Below are 11,353 nucleotides of genomic sequence, written 5' to 3'. Positions count from 1 at the left end.
CCAGAAAGTGTTGGTAGCCATCCTGTGCCCCGGTAGACTGAGGCACAAGAAAGCAGGGAAACAAAGGTGGAAAACACGCAAAGGGGGCAGGATAGAAACATCCTGAACCCCTAGGCCTGCTCAGGGGGTCCCAAAAGAACCCCCAAGGCCCCAAATATTTTTTTGTTTTTGAAAAATCGTGGGGTTCGCATAGGTACGCGTACCCTGCCGATTAAAAAAATTGCATTTTTTTTCTTTTTTCTTTACATGGGGATTCCAACTCGTAATACTTAGGCTCAATTAAAACAATATAATAATAAATGCGCACAGAGGCCTGTGGATCCTCGGAATTTCCTGGCTGCGTTCGGAGTAGATCCCCGGGTAGAGAGAGCATAGAGGATCCGGAACTGCAGCGGAGGAGCGTGGTGGACATCAACTGAGCTGGCGTCAAGGAGCAGGAGGGGGCGCTGTGGGGTATTGGCAGGAGGAGAGCCCGGGGCATCGTGCGGAACAGAGAGGAGCTGAAGAGGTTCAACTCCTTCGAAGATCTCCTGCATGTGAAGGGGATTACCACCCGCATTCTGGAAATTAACAGTGACCGCCTGACGTGCCGGAAGAGGAAGTGCAGTGGTGATACTGGCCGGGGTAGCTGCTCGCACAACAACACACAGCCAAGGCCATCCAGTTCTACAGGAGATGCTGTGAATGGCAACATGTCTCAGGAACATTCCAGAGGCACGGGCAGAGGCAGAGAGGAGGAAGAAGAGTCAGAGATTCAGGCCGTTTGGGGGGAGGAAGAGGAGGATGACTCGGAAGAGTCTGACCGCTTTGGCGTGCGAGGAGAGGATGAAGGGGAGGAAGAGAGCGAAGATGGGGAGGATGGCAGTGACGTCTACTTCTATTATATGATGGACGAGAGCTGGATTGATTATCTGGAGCGTACTGAGGAGGGGAACCTCATTCGTCATGTTCGGCCCAAGATGAAGCGAAAGTCTGAGAATGGTGTCAATGTGAGAGCCCTATCTCCTGGAAAGAAGTTATGCAAAGGCTCAGAGTACAGCAGTTTTAGGTCATTAGAACAATGCATAAACAGTGAAACAATGTTTGGGGACCTGCAAAATGTCAACCACCATGGGCATCAGCGTCGATGAATCCCTTCCATCGCTCCTCCAGCAGAGCTGCAGGACTGGCTGTGAACCTTTCAGAAGTGGACCGGTCCCGAGAGGTTGCTAGCATTAGATTAGCTCATCCATCGCTGTGATTCATCTCAAATCAAGAATATGATGCAAGTCATCGAGCCACAGTTCCAACGTGATTTACAATGTTATGCAAATGCTGGCCCCTGAGGCCGAAACAATATATAATATGTACATTGTTATTAGTTTCTATATGATCCCGCATTAGGCATTCAGTACACTGGTTATTTTTACCCACTAGGGTCAAATAAGCAGCTAGCTAGACAAATCTCGATCAGTAGTGTATTTGATTATTATTATATGTCTAAATATCCAGACAGTGTCACATGGTATGCTATTTTTATACATTTTTATTATGGCCCACTTGGGCGTATCAATCATATGTTTACTGAGAAGTGCACTGGTATGTTTAGGTATTTACTCATATCGGCTGTACCCACTTGGGTTGCATGCTTGTAAACCGGTCTATATTGCCTATCTGACTGCTTTTCATGTGAACGGGGGTGTAGCTCAACCAGTACGTGCATCTTTTGCCGTGGGTTTCAGTTACTGACAAGTGTTCGCGGCTCACCCCTTTTTTTGGATAAAATTTCACACTAATTCATTATTACTATTATTTTTTGGCACAAATTAACTTATGATGCCACACAACAATGTGATCATATACCGTACAGTATTTATGTGTTTTCTTTATGTATTAGATGCCATGACTGTCAGCAAGCCGATGATTTTTAAACATTGTATTTAATTTTTGTTTGCAGCAAGCATGTGTTTATTATTATATTTGCACACGTTTATAATGATGATGATATGAAGACTGGAGGCTCTCTAATGAATATGAAACTTAATGGCACTTGTTCTATGGCCCAGAATTTGAGACGTTCCCACCGACTTTCATGTTCTTTCTCCATATATTTTGCTATCACATTGGATTTCATCTCTTTACTACCCAAAGAGCTTGCCCTGTACGTACTATCCTTCTTAGAGCCCCGGGACCTTCTGAGAGCCGCTCAGACCTGCCACTAGTGAAGGATCCTGGCTGAGGACAATTTGTTATGGCGGGAAAAAATGCAGAGATGAAGGAATTGATGAGCTCCTCAACCTGAGATGTCAGAGGATGCTAACACCTGGTTTCATGTACAGTCCATGGAAATTTGGTTTCATGAGGCAGCACAGGATAGATATGAACTGGTGAAGTGGGTACATCAGGCCCCCTAAGGTGCTAAAGGGACATGATGATCACGTCATAACTTGTCTTCAGTTCTGTGGGAACCGGATAGTTATCGGGTCTGATGACAACACGCTAAAGGTGAGGTCTGCTATCACAGTAGAGTATGTTCAGACATTGGTGGGGCACACGGGCAGCATCTGGTCCTCTCAGATGAGAGATAATATAGTGATTAGTGGCTCCACAGACTGGACACTGAAGGTCTGGAACGCAGACTTTGGCGAGTGCATCCACACCCTGTACGGGCATACATCCACAGTGCGCTGTATGCACCTCCACGCAAGCAGGATTGTTAGCGGATCATGTGATGCCACCCTGCGGCTCTGGGACATTGAGACTGGACAGTGTCTGCATGTACTGATGGGTCATGTGGCTGCTGTTCGCTGCGTGCAGTACGATGTGAAGAAGGTGGTCAGCGGTGCTTATGATTACACTGTGAAAGTCTGGGACACGGAGAAGGAGATTTGCATTCACACTCTGCAAGGACACACCAACAGAGTCTACTCCTTGCAGTTTGATGGGGAGCATATTGTGAGTGGCTCCTTGGACACCTCTAGGATGTGGAAAGTGGAAATTGTTTGTACACGCTTATGGGTCATCAGTCCCTGTCCAGTGAAGTAGTGTGGCTCACCGTTAGAGTGAAGTAGTGTGGCTCACTGGTTAGAGGCGGCAGACCCGAGAGCAGAGGACGGCCCGGGACCAGGGTTCGATTCCCGGCGCGGCAGGTTTCTGGACCAGGGTCAGCGGACTCGATATTTCTCTCGCCTCGGTGCCCACTCTGATCAGCGATCACACTCGGCAACTCTGGGCATTAGCTTGCCTCATCTTCACTAACGGCCCCACCAGACCGCCGGGGATGCCTGGTCTCACCCTGGAGATACCCATTAAGGGACCATCTCTCAGGGAAGCCAGGAAGGGTTTCGCAGCGGTCGAAGCGCCTTGGGACCCTACGGGTTAGTAGTGCGCTATATAAATGCCTATACATTTACATTTACCAGTGGGATGGAGCTGCGGGACAACCCCCTTGTCTCAGGAAATGCCGACTCCACTGTGAAGATCTGGGATATAAAGACAGGACAGTGCTTACAGACACTGCAGGGCCCCCAGAAGCCTCAGAGTGGTGTCACTTGCTTACAGTTCAGCTTGAAGTTTGTGGTAACAAGCTCAGATGATGGCACCATTAAACTTGGGACCTAAAGACAGGCAATTTCATCCGTAACCTGGTGGCTCTGGAAAGCGGTGGTAGTGGAGGAGTCGTATGGCGAATCCGGGCTTCCAATATTAGGCTAGTGTGTGCAGTAAGTAGTCAAAATGCACCGAGGAAACAAAGTTGTAATAATAAATGTGTAAGTTGACTGCCAAATTCCGTTCCTTGTGCCTCTACTATTGTGACCCCGTCCCTCTCTGCTGTAACTCCAAGACCACCAATTTTCGATATCCATCTGGCAACAATTTAATTAAATCAATGACCAGCACTGGTAGTCGGAGCCGAAATATCTCTCCTCGCATTTCCGCTTCCAATCTCTCTAGCTCAAACTTCAGTCAGATTCAGATTCAGATTAGCTTTATTCGATTTTTGTTTAAAAATCATAAAAGCAGCAACAATACATAAATAAATATCTTGACATTTACAAAGTTAATCAACTATTAAAACAGGATTAAATGAGTATGACAGCTAGGCTAATCAATATAAAGCATTTCAATATCAAGTAGAGCAACTCTAAAAACAAAAAGGGTCATGGATACAGTGCCACAAAATAACATAAGGTTCAAGGGAAGAACATCAGGCAAACCTATGTCAGCAGTTTTCTTATTAATTGCACACTACCATGTCAATTAAGCTAGTACTCATGGGCGGCCTCTTTGTAGATGGTTCTCAAAGAATACAATTTCTAAACAGTGGTTCAAATCTATTGGAGGCTAGAAGGTTAGTGGCACTAGGTGCACAAGATCCCCTTCCCCAGGAACAGTATCACGACATACCGTAACCAGATGTAATGATTTCCAGCCTATATACAACGGAAGGATTAAGGGCTGAGACGGTCATTGCCAGATTCAGGCTCGACATCTGCAGACCACAGTGAGCCCTGAAGTCACTGAGTGCTATTGCTGTATTCAGTCTTGTGATATGCACTCCCGCCACAGTGATCACTGAAGTCATCGAGTGACATTGTTGGATTAAGTCTCGTGATCTGCAGGCTACAGTGAGCCCTGAAGTCAGAGTTATATTGCTGGATTCAGTCTCGTGATCTGCACAGCCACAGTGAGCCCTGGAGTCACTGAGTGATATTGCCGGTTTGCACTGACGTCCCTTGTTTGCCTGCTTTAAATGGGCTGGTGTTGGCAGACACTGGGTGCTTCCATTTCTTTTGTTTGAAATGGAGAGTTTCACCTCTTCATTGCAGTGACACACTACTTTGAATTGGTGACTATGGGCACCTCTCAATAGCGATCAGACCCCCTGGGACACCAAGTGCTGGTGCTGTTACATTTCCGCATCATCCTCGGGGTCTCAGCAGCACTGCTGAGTACACCAGCTCACCCACCCTGTCAGGCCAGGAAGATACAGTGCTACTTTGAACAGCATCTCAATGCTTCCGTTGCTGACCTCCTTCGGGTCAAGTAGTTGCTACTCTTGCTTCTCTCGGTTATCTTCTGACCAGGTCAGGAATGTCCCTTTGACCTACTTGTCACAAGTTTCAATTCGGGCGTGACCAATCAGCCCTTCATCCTTCCGAAGTCGATAAAGTAAGTAAGTACCACCTCGGGTACTCGGCACCAAGATGCCCCCAGGGGTTAGCGTTCCGCACTGTATCTCCTACCTCCCATCCTTCACAAATATACAGAACTGTTGCATGTTTCAAAATCTGCCGAACTGCTCTCGCATCTTTACAAACTCTTTCTACCCCTTCTCAACTTCATAGCACTTCCTCATCCTTCAAAAGTGTAGAGCACACTTCCCATCCATCACAAATCTACACCTTCAAAATATACAGAATTTTCCTCCCATGTTTTACAACTATGCATAACTCCCCCTAACTAATTTGCAGAATGTCTTCTGTTTTCCCACATCTGCTGCCTTTTACAGCTCTTGAGTCATCTCCATTTGTTCAGTTTCCATAACAGGTGCACAGAATTCCCCCATCTCTTGCAACTCCACAGAACACTGTTAGCAGCTTTCTTGAGCTCCTCTTGCATCCTTCCTAGTTCCATAGACCTCGCTTCTATTCCTCATGAATCCAAATAACCCCTGTCACATCTTTCACAACAATACAGGAGTCGCTCGTGTGCTTTGACACTACAGAACTTGTCTCCTATCCTTCAGCAACCTACAGAATTGTTACACTCTTTACAAAATCACAGAATATTAGTTCCACGCTGCATACAAGCTCCTAATGATGCATACATCCTCCACAGCTTTCCAGAGCCTCCACTATCATCCACAGTTTTATAGAATATCCCTTTGTTCAAAATGTTGTCCCTCCAATCTCTCGTCTGAGGAACATCCTTCCTGTACTTCGCTACTTTTCAGACTTTTTCCATATTTCACAATGATGTAAGACTAAACTCTTATCCATCCTGATTCTTTAGATAGTTGCTCCACCCTTTAAAAGTCTTGGTTTTGGGCTGTCATCGATGGTGAGTTATTCTCCTCTCTGTTCTTGCACTACATGCTTTGAGCAGGGGCTGGTCATTACGTGCAATCTTACATTTTCACCTCTCGCCTTTGGACCACCTAGTATACAGCACGTGTGGACATAGGCTGTGTGTTCCTACACACCAAAAAGATGATGCTGCTATCGTTAAGAACGTTTTTCACAAAAAACATAAGCAGGCACGTTCTCAGGGCGTTCTCTGGGTCACAGCAGAGGCACAACAGTGAGAAAAAGGTAGAGTGAGTTAACAGTGCCCAGGCTGACGTTGACTGGTTTCACATGGAAATTTTTCTAAGTGTGGAGTTTTGAAAGTTAAAAAAATTCCTGTAAAATCAGCCAAACTACGAATTCCGATTTACTCACCTGTTATCAAGAGATACGTCAGTGCTGCATCTTTGAGTCCAGGACTGACCGTGAAAAGTAAATGTAACCATACTTAAAGTATTTCCCTAAAATCAGCCGAACTACGAATTCCGATTCCGAGAGACATCATTGCTGCATCTTTTAGCCCACTACTGATCCTGAAAAGTAATTCTAATTGTAGTTACAATAACTTGAATTTCCTTCTATAGGATATCATTGCCTGTATATAAAATATATATAAATTAAAAATATATATATAAAAAAATATTACAATTTCAATATTTTTTAAAACATTTATTTTTCAATTTATATAAAAAATATGTAATGTAATTTAAAAAATAAAATACCTAAAAATAAATAATTTAAAATAATATAAAAAATCAGTATAAAAAAATATAACAATTAACACATTTAAAAATTATCACTTCCAAAACCTTTGAAATTCACTGAAAAAAAACATAGGTTTCAGCCAGGTTATAGTTAAAAAACATTTTAACTTTAACCTGCATTTAAAAACATTTTAACTATAACCTGCATTTAAAAAACCTTAGAAATTCACTGAAAAAACCATAGGTTTCACCCGCGTTATAGTTAAAAATTAGGTTTCAGCCAGGTTATAGTTAAAAAACATTTTAACTATAACCTGCATTTAAAAACATTTTAACTATAACCTGCATTTAAAAAACCTTAGAAATTCACTGAAAAAACCATAGGTTTCACACACGTTATAGTTAAAAATTAGCATTTAAAAAACCTTAGATATTCACTGAAAAACCATAGGTTTCACACATGTTGTAGTTAGCTGGACATTTTACTCATACAAAACCATTGAAATTCCCCCGTTATAGTTAACTATAACTCGCGTGTCCGCAATGCACTGCTGATGACGCCACATATGACGGCATTATAGACACACAAACTGGAAAATTCTTGGTGAACCAAACACCAAAAGCTCCACACATTTACATGCTTCCTAAGATACATAAGGACAATTTAAGACCCCCTTTCAGGCCCATAGTGGCCGGATGCAACTCAATACATGAAGCAATTGGATATTTTGTGGATCACTACCTACAGCCATTGGTACAAACCTGGGAAACCTACATACGAGACACCACAGATTGTCTCTTAAAACTGGAGGCTATTGATGACTTGGTGAACCGCGACACTCTATTGTGCACAATAGATGTCGTGGCTCTTTACACCTCAATAGCACACAACGAAGGCTTAGAGGCAGTGGAGTGGAGATTGCTGGCCTCTACTATATCATCTGAATTAGCCGTTTTTCTTCTTGAATTATTACACTTTTCGTTATATCACAGTTATTTTGTTTGGCAGAACAAATTTTATTTACAGAAGACGGGAATATCCATGGGCTTTCCCGGAGCCCCTTGGCATGCTAACACCTTCATGGCTTATTTTGAATGCCAGCACATGCTCACCAATCCCACGTGGCAAAACAATGCAGTGTCAATTTTCCGCTACATTGATGACATTCTTGTTATATGGAACGGTCAAAGACACCTACTTGAAGATTCGATCAAGACTTTGAATTCATGTAACCCGAGGATTCAATTCACATATAATATTCAGGAAGAAAAAATAAACTTTCTGGACATAGAAATCCACAAGACCGCAACAGGTTTAAGCACATCAGTGTACACAAAACCTACAGCACACTTCACTTTACAAGTGCACACCCATTTTCATTGAGAAAACACCTACCAATCTCCCAGTTCATGCGCATAAAAAGGATCACCTCAGATGAACAATTATGTAAAATCAATATTCAGGATCAAAAACGCAAATATCAAGCGAGAGGATACCCACTTATGGTACTCAACCAAGCAGAAGTACAAGTAGAGAAAAAATTAAGGAAGGACTTACTGCAAGCCTCCATCAAAACACCATCATGAAAAGAAGTATTTGTATTAAAAAATTCGACTCAGGCTCCTCTCATAAAAACAATAATCAAGAAACGATGGGAGATCATCGAAAATGAACCAGACTTTAAAAACATCTTTTTGGAACCTCCACTATTTGCACACCAAAGATCAAAAAATCTACGTGAAATGTTAAAACCTCAGGAAGAAAAACCTACTGGAGGTTTCAAGGGAATGACAAAATGCCATAACTGCGGCCAATGCAGCAATGTGATTCAAGGCGATATCTTCATGCATCCACAGACGGGCAAAAAATTGAAACTAAATCACACATCTAATTGCAATACAGAACAAGTAATATATGCAATTAAATGCCCTTGCGGCCTTGTGTATGTAGGCAGAACGAGGAGGAAAATTAAGACACGCATCATAGAGCATAAAAGCCGTATTAGGAACAAAAACACCACGTCTCCATCGGCAGTACATTGGGAAACGGCGGGACACACTATACCTCAATTACATTACACCATTCTTGAAAATGTCAAGAAAACCCCTGGTATAGACATCAACACCGCATTAGCCCGCAGAGAAACCCATTGGATAAAAACACTATGTACGTTGGCCCCGAATGGGCCCAACGACCATTATGAAATGTTATGTTTCTTGTAATTATATCGGTGTAATATTCAATCATTTTTCAATAACTGTACAGGATTTGCACTCGCTTCTCTCTCCGTGTTCTCACCAATTTTGGGTGATTTTTCTTACCTTTACATTTTTTCAGACTATTCAGCCACCTCTCAGACACCTTTGCTCACTTTTATTTGTACTTCTTTTTAAACTTTCATTTTAGCAAACTTTTCCTTTAGAAATTTTTAATTCAGCCTCATCATCATATACACATCACATAACTAGCTATTCAATGTATAAGATTTCACTTTCGCTCAGTTTCCTCATTTATTATTCTTCTTTAAACATTAGGGCTCATTTTCTTGTTTTCCTTTCGTCAGTCTCGTGTTCCCAGCATCGTAGTGCTTGTCTCCTTTAAAATCGTTCAGCATTATGGGATAGCTTACACTCACTACGCGTCTCGGCGTTTGTAAGCACCTGCGAATATTGTTACTGCTCTACTCTACACTTTGGGTAGGTTTAAAACACGCGTCTGCTTTATTTTCTTTATCTATTTAGACGCGCACTGTTTACTAACGGTGCGCCTCGGATTTTTTACAGATCCTTTTGAAGCTCTCGTCCCGAGTATTGACAGACGAGAACTCCCTTGGGCTTCCGGTAAGCCTGATTTCGGCAATTGTTTACTTTCCTGCACATATTCTCTATACACGCATTTCTCACTAGAGCAACTTTATTTTTGGCAGATCAGTATAAACTAAACCCTGAGCTGGATGTTATATATTGCTGCACACGGCGACTCATTGAAGTGTTCAGGCAAGCTTCTCCTCTTGTGCTTTAACCTTTCTCTTCTGGGCTTTTTGGGACCTCAATCTCTCATCCTTCTATACCATTTTAACGTGCCTTTTCAGTATTACTATGGGTCTTGGTTGTTACCACGAAGTTGAGCACATCCTTTTCTACTTTCTTTAAAACAAACACACACGTCTATAGCACAGCTTAGGGTGCAAATCCTTTATGTATAGCAGTATATTTACTGCAATTTGTTGTGTTTTAGATTACTGTGGATGCACTTCTACTTTTGAGGATCACCATATTCATGCAACTGATTCCCCTGACGAAGGGTTTTTAGATAAACCCGAAATGCATTGGGACTTTTGAAAAAGAATTACATCAATATGGAGCTACATGTTTATGTACATATTTTTGTGTTTGTTTAGGAACATTCTAAAAAAGTCTGTTTTGTTTATATTCATGAAAAATGTCTTGCAAATGATGCTAATGACTTTTTGTATATAATTTTGATGAAATACTAACTAAACCTGATGATTTTATATGAACTTTGGTGCCTTTGAGCATTTGTCATTACTGTTTGAGTTGATTCATGATAAACCTGTTTTGAGACATTAAGTCCTCAAGCTGTGCATTCCCTTAACTGTGGGTTCTCCCACAGTCCTTTTTGCAGTTATACATGGGAAATTAGGGTCTTTTCCCACACAGGGAATAGCACGCAACCTCCTCACATACCTTAAAAATACCTCATACACCACCAGAAATTTAGAATAAAAATATTTTTACTTAGGTGTGCACCTGCACAACCCTGTATTGCTTCCACTTCATTCTATGTCACTACACTGTATGAGAATGTTATTCCACTTTACACCACTCCACTGTATGCAACTCCACTCTACTAGGCATGGGAGGTAAATTCCATTCAGTTTGCGGAATTTGCAGAATTCAGGTAATTTCGCGCTCCGCGGAGAACGCGAAATTGCCAAAAATTCTGCGTTCCGTGACTTCGTGAGATTTGTTGCTTGTTCGCATTCTCTCTTTTTTTTTTTTTTTTTTTGGTAATCCTCATATATCACAGATGGACAATCCATAAACATATGAACATCGTCTGCTTTCAAGAGGCCACACCTTGGGCAATTGTAGTCAATATTTGAGAATTTTGCCAATTTCTTCGGAGTTATATAGACCCTATACATAGTGTATAGGTGAGTCCTTTTCAACGCAGCCGGCTTGATTACGGCATTTAACACCCTGAAGGAGTCGCGCCAAGAATCCAAAAGAGGCCCGTTAGTCGGGGTAAGGGCGTTACACCACAATTTACTGATTTCAGCCTCCGTCACATCCTCCCCTTCTAACATTGCCGAATACCAAAAAGATATTTGGCTTTTCCACTTACCCCTTCTAGCTACCGCATCAAATTTAGGGTTAGGGGGGTTATTATCATTGGGTATCCCAGATCTCGTTGTCCACCAGCCTGACAATTGGTAGTATTTAAACCGCGTCAGGGCCCCCCTAGTTAGATTGAACAATGCGTCCCAGCTTAAGAGTTGGCCATCTCCCTGCAGATCTCCCCACCTCTGCAGCCCTGCCTGTTTCAAAGGTAGTGACAGTTGATCATTAAGGCAGGCT

General features: G+C 42.4%; 1 pseudogene; it reads left to right on the top strand.

The window, feature by feature from the left end:
* Positions 1-299: 299 nt before the first annotated feature.
* LOC147685487 (uncharacterized) lies at positions 300-9,879 on the top strand (annotated as a pseudogene).
* Positions 9,880-11,353: the final 1,474 nt, after the last annotated feature.

The sequence above is a fragment of the Lissotriton vulgaris genome, chromosome 10, assembly GCF_964263255.1.
Source record: "Lissotriton vulgaris chromosome 10, aLisVul1.2, whole genome shotgun sequence".
Taxonomy (NCBI): Eukaryota; Metazoa; Chordata; class Amphibia; order Caudata; family Salamandridae; genus Lissotriton; species Lissotriton vulgaris.
The sequence above is the reverse complement of the archived record's forward strand: the minus strand, read 5'-3'. Positions and strand labels throughout refer to the sequence as shown.